This window comes from Saccoglossus kowalevskii, chromosome 5 (assembly GCF_978046115.1).
Source record: "Saccoglossus kowalevskii chromosome 5, keSacKowa6.1, whole genome shotgun sequence".
NCBI classification, from domain to species: domain Eukaryota; kingdom Metazoa; phylum Hemichordata; class Enteropneusta; family Harrimaniidae; genus Saccoglossus; species Saccoglossus kowalevskii.
The window spans coordinates 9,167,814-9,178,421 of NC_140645.1; positions in this window are offsets into that span (position 1 = coordinate 9,167,814).

Below are 10,608 nucleotides of genomic sequence, written 5' to 3' on the forward strand. Positions count from 1 at the left end.
GCAAAAAGTTTAACAGGAGGGGGAGAAGACTATCACCAAACAAGAAGCATTCTGGGTCGTTCACCCGAGGGAAACTCAGTTTTGTCCCCCATATCTCAAAGAATGTATCCCAAAATAATTTTACTACTGGACATTCATAGAAAAGATGAAGCAGATTTTCATCAGGCCCCTTACAGAACGTACAGGCTCCTGATTCAATCTTTGGTGGGGTCATCTTACAAAGAACAGAGTTGGTTACCAGGATATTGTGGCTGATTTTCCATTGAAATTCCCTGAGCTTTGACTCTATTGTAAGTCTAAATGGTGCTAAGTAAATACTTTCCCATTCAGTAATATTGGAGTTTAATGTTTTAACATGATAAATTTCAGATCTTGGCGAAATAAAATATTGCTTTATCACTTCAGGGGTCACCAACTTAGTTTTACATTGTTTCAAATGAATTTGAACGCCCACAAATCTGATACCCAACATATCATCCTCAGGTTTAGCAAATTTGTTTATATCTACTTCCCTTTTCCATTCTCGTGGTAGTGCGGCCACAATTCCAAACCAATCCAAAAATCTCTTGCGAGGTATTCCCCTTTTTTCCACTTCACCCCACTGAAGAAGTTGGCCCTTATTATCAAAAAGATTTCCAACATAGTGGAAACCAGCCTCACTGAAATCTCCCAAAAATATACTTCTGCCTCCTTGTAAAATATGTTTGTTGTTCCAAATACTTTGATTTAGGGGATGCTTTTCACCATCTGGCGGAGCCGTGACTGCTAGCCACGACTCTAACATACTACGAAAGAAACCCCTCACAGTTATGGGAAGAACATTAATATTAAAATTACTCTTTAAAAGAGTTTCTATTCCCCCAACTCGAGACAGTTTCTTCTGCAAAATCCATTTCCAAGGGTGGACTATATCATTGTCAAACAGACGACGTAGCCAATCTATTCGTTGAGCCTTCACTATTGCAAAAATATCTGGTACTTTTAGGCCACCTACACAAATGTCCCCTATCATTGTTTTCCTGGCCACCTTATCTTTCCCTTTCCAAAGAAATGCAAATAGCATTTTGATTATTTCTTTCAGGTATCTATTAGGGCAATCTGAGAGACTAAGAACATACTGAACTCTTGAAATACCCATAGCTTTAATAATTTGGATTCTGCCAAGCAGTGTTAGGTCTCTCATTTTCCAGAAGTGTAAAGATACTTTTAGTTTCTCTATGGGGATTGTGACATTTCTATCCGTTGCCATTTTTCTGTCATTTGAAAAGTAAACACCAACAATTTGAATCATATTTGGCCATTTTACCGCAAGGGGTTTCTCTTTACATTTGCTTTTGTTTCCAATCCACATTGCTTCACACTTATCCTGGTTAATTGCTAACCCAGATATTTTTTTGAAATTGCCCAATATTTCAAACAGTTTTCTACATGAGGGGAGGTCACTAAGGAAGCATGTCAGATCGTCTGCAAACGCTGCACTTTTAAAAGAACCAAAACCCGGAACCACAACCCCTTCAATATCCTGATTGGACCGCAGTGAGCACAGAAATATCTCCAACCCCAAAATGAACAAAAGGGGAGAAATTGGATCCCCCTGCCTAACTCCTCGCCCCAGAGAGAAATATCCTGTACTGGTGCCTTTGTTCATAACACAACTGGAGATGTCAGAGTAAAATACTTTTATCCATTTTATAAAACTTTGGGCCAAAATTAGGATAACATTCTTACTTGTATAATGTCATTATTTATACAAATGAACGAGGAAACACATTAACCCCCCACACACACACACATGTATTTTGTGTAAATACTAGACCATAATATGTGAAATATACCACATAAATATTGTAAACATGGTTTTGAATGTTTGAATGCTTTGCTTGGCTTTATATATTACACGACTATAGTTAATAACTTTTTTCGTCAAATAAATTCATTGTTCCTACTACGACCCTGTTTAAACCAGAATTGGACACTCCCAGTACTAAGTGTATCCTTCCATCGTTCTCGCATTATATTCTCAAGAATTGTAGACATGACAGTAGACATTGATATTGGTCTATAATTATCAATGCTCGTAAGATCGCTTGTTTTGTAAAACTTTGCCAAAAAATAACAGTGATCGGGACTTTAAAGAGGTGGCGAGCCCACCAGCCTTGGTGATTTTCTTGGCGTTTATATGTTCTGTACCTTAAAAGCATACAAGTTATTACATTTCCACAAGAAATACTGGATTGTCTCCAGAAGTTTAATTTCTTGATGACAAAATGAAGTAATAATAAAAATAATTGGCAACAATATTCATAATGCATTTCAATCAAGAAATGAAAATGCCATCATGATCTGATATGTAAAACTTGCTTTATCCCATTACCAACTTTCTTTTATGTTATAGTAGTAGTTATCATGACTGTAGAAACATTGTATTTCTATGGATGCAATAAACTTATTATTGACAAGAAAGTCTGATAAATTAAAACGACAGCAACCCTCATTTATAAATAATTAGGTAATTAATATGTACTGGTTTAAATCCAAAGCTATTCAGGTATGTCTACTGTTCTAGAGCATGTACCAAGTTTCATTGAACTGCAATGATTACTACTTGAAATATCAAAATCCGAAATTTAATTAATTATGTAAATTAGGTAATTCATACGTACTGATATTATCAGGTCTGTGCAGTGTCACATGACATATGTACCAAGTTTCATTGAAATGTGATGATTAGTACTTGAGATATCAATAGAAAAACCGAAAATCATTATGCTAATTAGGTTATTAAATATGCACGCATTTTTATCCAAAACTAATCAAACCTGCACATTAGTTTAGAGCATCTATGTACCAAGTTTCATAAAAATCCAATGAGTGGTTCTTTAGATACCAGTGGAACAGCTAACAATTAGCTAATTATCATGCAAATTAACATGCATGGATTTTTACCAAAACCTTATCAAATTTTCACATTGGTCCAGTTTTATAAATAATGGTGTGGTTCTTGAGATATTAGTGAAACAGACAGACACACACACACACACACACACACACACACACACACACACACACACACACACACACACACACACACACACACATACATACACACACACACAGACAAGCTAACTGCAAAGACTCCCATTGCGTGCTTCACACATGGGAGTCAAAAATTCAGGTAATATATAATTACGTATATTTCACCACCGCCATAATTGTGATTACTTGTTTAGTTTCAGTGAAAAGAACCTTTCTAGCAACATGCACGTGTGCAAAAGATGTGTTAAATTCCTGTGTTAGACTGTGCAACAACTCTCTCCATGAGTTGGTTTGAAAGCCAGTCTAGTATTCCCATGGAATTTGGGAGATACATTACGAATGATATTATTACAAGATGAATGAAACAATGCATATTTCCACAGAGCTCAATGACTTTTGATGTGTATCACCAGTGATCAGTCAAGTAGAAACAGTCAAAATATTTCATCGGATTTTCTAAATTTTTGCATTATATTTTCATACAGGACATCTGTTGTTCATACTAAGGGAAGACTTGATACTGATGAATAAGGTGATCAAGTTTGATAAAGTTTGGAATAGAATTATTAAAGTTATTGTGCACACAATAACAATTATTAATGACGACGACAAGACTGGATAAAGATTCTTCCCTCAATATACCTTTTCTTTCCATCTTTGATGATACGGGCAAGGTAAAAATGCAGATAATTTATTATTCTCAAATGAGAACGTCCAATAAAATCACGTATTACACTGGTCTAATACATTGTTATTCCAAAGAGCAAATTTCTGTTCAGCGCCATTAGTGTCATTAATTATTCCTGTTTAAATGAGATTCAAGCACATGCAATGTCAATTGTGATAGCCATCATTGCCCCAAATTGTGGTGAAACCATCGTCCTGTTGAATGACATGTTGGCAAATCAAAAGTATATTTCAGGGGGAGGGGCACACAGATAACTATAAGTTGTATTTTCTTTATTGTGAAGTTTTAAACACAGAAAAGTAAATCATTTACAATTCCTTTATTTTACAATGAGATGTTAACATAATCAAGCAAATCATGTAAAGCATTCTTACAATACCAGATACATTTAACTTTATCTCATCATAGTGTGTAACAAGAAATGAACACAATTCGAAATTCAATTTATCTAGATCAAAACTTTACACAAAATTTAATTTCTTTCAATGATGTTCATGAGCACTTGACAGCAAAACAATTGCCTTATTGTTTGGTTACAAAAATGTTACATACTGTAAACTTCTTTATTTTTGCTGAGAAGACATTTTGGCGGTTTTGTATGGCATATATTGCCACTGAATTAATGAATTGAATGTAAAACACTAACAGGAAAAAGATGTATTTTTCACTGCTTTATGTCTGTATAAAAATAGCAGAAATAAATAAAGTGAAAATAAAGTACTTTAGAGTAGTTGTTAATAAGCCATGTTTCCGCAAGCTGCGAGATCATGCGTAACCACGGTTTACGCACCTTAGCAACCAATTGAGTCATGTGATACAGGTCAAGCTTTCAGTTCAATATGGTAGCAACGACATTGTCCTACCTGTTGTAAACCTCATCACGAAACAATATCTGTTCCAATGGGAGTCAAACGGTGCGCTTACGGCTAATGTAAGAATAACAATTATATGAATGGTGTTTTTTTGCGATTCCCTAAACCAAAAACGCAGTCTGAAAAGTTTTTTTGTTTTCTTTGTTATTTAAAACTCCCAAGTGTACGGTACACATCTTAAATTGTCTTATCATTAGTATCCCGATGATTTAAATGCGAATAGCTATGCATTTAATGATAACAATATTGCCACAAAGTTAGGGAATACCCCTCCTGACAAAGAGCTAAGCCTGAATGTTGGCAAGTTCTATTACTAAGTGCAGAATTAAATTGTAATATTTAATACTTTTTACAATTTAATAAAGTTTTAAAAATAATTTTATTTAACTTCCCTTCTATGTCGAAAAATTATGAATTTTCAAGCTATTTATTTTTAAAGCATGCTTGTTGTGTACAATCAGCAATATTGACAGTTTCCTGTTATTTGTATGGATGCGTGTGCGTATCATGCAGTGTCAACAGTTTCCTGTTATTTATTTGTATGGATGCAGGTGCGTATCATGCAGTGTCAACAGATTCCTGTTATTTGTATGGATACGTGTGCGTATCATGCAGTGTCGACAGATTCCTGTTATCCATACATGTATGAACTAATGTGTGAATCATGCAATGTTGCCCGTTTCCCATTATTTGTTAGGAACCTTAAAAGCTGGTCACGCTAGTAATGGTGAAAGTATCAGTAATGTAAAATATGTGCCTTAGACATGCAATGTAGGCCCTGAGCTTCTTACGGTCATAGTCGGACCGATAACACATTAAAACATCGGACAACCTGAATTCTGGAACATTCCTGAAATCACTAGAGTAGCCCGGTAATTTCAAAGGATCAGTGAAATTGCAACCAAGTTTGCCAAGTCTTGCAGCGAGGTAAAAAATCAGGGTCTTCCTCGAGCTCCAAATCGTGCACAGCTTTAGCGATTGCAAGAAAAATATTCTCTTTACAGCTGGACGATAAAACGCCGAATTTACGCAGGAAGTCTTTGAGCTGTGGCACGATCATTCTGTCAAAGTCAACCATGGTCGAAAACGTGAAACAGATGCAAGAAATTACTCGGAAATTTAACACACGACATTAGGCACACGCACGATTTAGCGCTATTTTGATTCAAAGCTTCACTTGTATCACATGACTAGCAACCAGTTGCTTAGCAAATTTAACGGTCTCGCGAGATCTCGACCGAAGCGAAAAATAGCCTTGTTTCTGAATTAAAACTACATATACTGTACTAATTTCATTGTTCCTTATTGAATAATATAACATGAATTGTATAAAAGTTTCTAATAGTACAAAAACAAATCTAAGCAAAATTCAGCAAGAAAATACAAACCAACATGTTTCTGAATTAATACTACATATACCTAATTAATCTCATTGTTCCTTGTTGAATAATATACTGTAAAATGACTAATTTTCACTGGATTTAAATTTCGCTGATTTACCATTCAGGCATATTCAGTTGGCTTTAAATTCACGGTTTTAACATTTAGATAATGTGTTCCATGCTTAATATACATATTCACTGGGTTTTAATTTAGCGCATTTTCCAGTCAGCGAAATAAGCAAAATTAAAACCCAGTGAATAATTAATCCGTTTACAGTAACATGAATTGTATGAAAGTTTCTACAAACTAATAGTACAAAAACAAATCTAAGCAAAATTCGGCCAGAAAATACAAACCAACATGTTTCTGAATTAATACTACATATACCGAATTAATCTCATTGATCCTTATTGAATAATATAACATGAATTATATAAAAGTTTCTACAAACTAATAGTACAAAAACAAATCTAAGCAAAATTCGGCCAGAAAATACAAACCAACATGTTTCTGAATTAATACTACATATACCTAATTAATCTCATTGTTCCTTGTTGAATAATATACTGTAAAATGACTAATTTTCACTGGATTTAAATTTCGCTGATTTACCATTCAGGCATATTCAGTTGGTTTTAAATTCACGGTTTTAACATTTAGATAATGTGTTCCATGCTTAATATACATATTCACTGGGTTTTAATTTAGCGCATTTTCCAGTCAGCGAAATAAGCAAAATTAAAACCCAGTGAATAATTAATCCTTTTACAGTTACATGAATTGTATGAAAGTTTCTACAAACTAATAGTACAACAAGTCATTGTCAATGACACGTCCCCGTTCCGTTCATATTTGAGTGACATATACATTCAAAGCAGATCATGATCGAAATGCACCTGCATATGTACAACACATTGTGCTAAATCTGAACAAAATCCATCCATGCATGACTGAGATCCGGTTCTGGAATTGTGAAAATACGTGATTTTGATGCATTTTCGGCCTTAAAATGGCCATCATTCCGCTATTGTTAAGCAGATCATGAAACAAATGCACATATCTATTTGTGACATGATGTACCATGTGTGTGTGAAGTTTGAACTTGATCAATCCAGACATGTCTTGGATACGGATCCAGAACTGAATTCTTTAACAAAATGGCCGCCAGTCGGCCATTTCGAACTTGATCCGAAAAAAAAGACGTGCATCAAGGTCCTATTATGTTTAATGTATGTACCAAATTTGAACAAAATCCATCCATGCATAACTGAGATACGGGTCCGGAATGGTGAAAATGTGCGATTTCAATGCATTTTCGGCCTTAAAGCGGGCCCCATTTGGCTATCGTTAATGAGATCATGAAACAAATGCACATACATATTTGTGACATGATGTACCTTGTGTGTGTGAAGTTTGAACTTGATCAATCCAGACATGTCTCGGATACGGATCCAGAACTGAATTCTTTAAAACAAAATGGCCGCCAGTCGGCTATTTCGAACTTGATCCGAAAAAAAAATGACGTGCATCAAGGTCCTATTATGTTTAATGTATGTACCAAATTTGAATGAAATCCGTCCATGCATAACTGAGATCTGGGTCCGGAATGGTGAAAATGTGCGATTTCAATGCATTTTCGGCCTTAAAGCGGCCGCCATTTGGCTATCGTTAATGAGATCATGAAACAAATGCACATACATATTTGTGACATGATGTACCTTGTGTGTGTGAAGTTTGAACTTGATCAATCCAGACATGTCTCAGATACGGATCCTGAACTGAATTCTTTAAAACAAAATGGCCGCCAGTCGGCTATTTCGAACTTGATCCGAAAAAAAAATGACGTGCATCAAGGTCCTATTATGTTTAATGTATGTACCAAATTTGAATGAAATCCGTCCATGCATAACTGAGATCCGGGTCCGGAATGGTGAAAATGTGCGATTTCAATGCATTTTCGGCCTTAAAGTGGCCGCCATTTGGCTATCGTTAATGAGATCATGAAACAAATGCACATACATATTTGTGACATGATGTACCTTGTGTGTGTGAAGTTTGAACTCGATCAATCCAAGCATGTCTCAGATACGGATCCAGAACTGAATTCTTTAAAACAAAATGGCCGCCAGTCGGCTATTTCGAACTTGATCCGAAAAAAAAATGACGTGCATCAAGGTCCTATTATGTTTAATGTATGTACCAAATTTGAATGAAATCCGTCCATGCATAACTGAGATCCGGGTCCGGAATGGTGAAAATGTGCGATTTCAATGCATTTTCGGCCTTAAAGTGGCCGCCATTTGGCTATCGTTAATGAGATCATGAAACAAATGCACATACATATTTGTGACATGATGTACCTTGTGTGTGTGAAGTTTGAACTCGATCAATCCAAGCATGTCTCAGATACGGATCCAGAACTGAATTCTTTAAAACAAAATGGCCGCCAGTCGGCCATTTCGAACCCGATCCAAAAAAAAAAAAATGACGTGCATCAAGGTCCTATTATGTTTAATGTATGTACCAAATTTGAACAAAATCCGTCCATGCATAACTGAGATCCGGGTCCGGAATGGTGAAAATGTGCGATTTTGATGCATTTTCGGCCTTAAAATGGCCGCTATTCGGCTATCGTTAATCGGATCATGAAAAAAATGCATGTGCATATGTCCCATATAATGTGTGATGTATGAGTGAAGTTTGAACTTAATCGGTCCATGCATGTTCGAGATACAGGTGATCACGGACGGACGGACGGACGCACACAGGGCAAAACATAAGTCCCCGTTTTCGGACTGCGTCCGAACGGGGACTAAAAACAAATCTAAGCAAAATTCGGCCAGAAAATACAAACCAACATGTTTCTGAATTAATACTACATATACCGAATTAATCTCATTGATCCTTATTGAATAATATAACATGAATTGTATAAAAGTTTCTACAAACGGTACGAGGTTTTACCCAGAATTCAACACGTTCTGTACCAACGCATATTGCTATGCGCAGAACTGAAATTCTGGCATCGTTCTGCGCAAAAATCGTTTTTAGCGCTTGAGTTGTTTCCGGGTTAGCCTTCCATGTACAATAAATCGTGCGATTTATTGTACCAATATCACATTTTCTGGACGTATTCCTACACAATCATGCTAAGAGTATCCAAAAGAGTCAAGCAGGCAAGTTTAGCCGCCAAATTACGTGGGAAATTGGCTTCAACTGCTCACTCGATCGCCGATGTTGTCCGTCGGCACAGAAGGTCGTTCGCTTTCTGATCTTTCTTCCGAGATTTTGACTCGAATATTCGGGTTTTGTTGCTTTTTTAATGACAGTGATGACTATAGTTCACAGTTCGAGAAAGTTAAAACGATGTGCTCACTTCGAATGGTTTGTAGGCGATTTTATGCTATCGCGTCGAATGATTTGTTAGTTATGGGAATGACGGCAAGCTCTATTGCCAGCCGTGCTTTTCACAGATTTAAGCTGATGAAGGCGAGATTGCTCGTTGCTAATGAAATAGGGCAACTTTCCGATTTGATCATTCAAAAAGGGCCATCTCAAGTAAGACAAGTGGGTTTTTTACAATTTACAAGGAAAAAAAGACGTTTTTACAGTTTACAGTGAAATTGAATTTTGCAGTGAATTGTGTCATCTAGTCGTTTTACAGTTTCGAAAATTTCCCTGGATTATTCTTTACTACTTATTCTTTACTACTAATTTGGATGTAAATTCTTGTACGTACCAAGAACAATTACACATTTTTACACTGTACGAAAACAATATTTGATTGATTACGTTGTACGTCTAGCCTGTGATTACAGAATTACGGAATTCATTTTTTTTCAATTTACGTTGTACGAACAAAAAAATATTGCAATTACGTTGAACGAAATAAATATTTTTTATTACCCATAAAAAAAATTACAGGACTTTAATAAATACAGTAAATACAGTAATAAACAAAACAAAAAAGTAAAAAAAAAGAAAAAAACACACAAAAACAACAAATAATGAAGACAGATTACCAAGTAACTCCAATTGTATTAAAAAATTGTTGATTGTAAATTGTAAGATGCACAAACCAACATTAGGTAAAGTTTCCCCACTTCACCTGAAACAATTCGATAGTGCTATTTTTACTACATATACAATATTCCATTTCTTTTGTTTCCTTAACTTTTTTTTCTACCAGACGAAATGAAGGCGAAGTGCCATATAATTTACAGGAATAAATAATTTGTTTAGTTATAATAATGATATGGTTCAATAAACTTGAGAACTGATCATCGCCCAGCAAAATTTGAATATCTGTGAAAGTGTCTGGGGTATTTAAAAATTCACCCCATCTATTACATATTGATGTCATAATTATGTGCATTACATACTTTACGTGACAATACATGTGTGAGTGTATTTAATATGTATTAATTTCTATCCCTCCTTACTTATTTGTAGTGGATAATTTGTGCACTTCTGTCGCGGGGGAGTCGTCACCTGCGCATGGGTCAGATGACCATAGCGTGTCATTGTTTACAGACATGCGTCTACCCAAGAGCCTTTGCGTTTTAGCGTGTGTTGTTATCGTCGCCTGGGACTCAATTCCCGCGTGTGCGCAGGTGACGACCCTCTGGA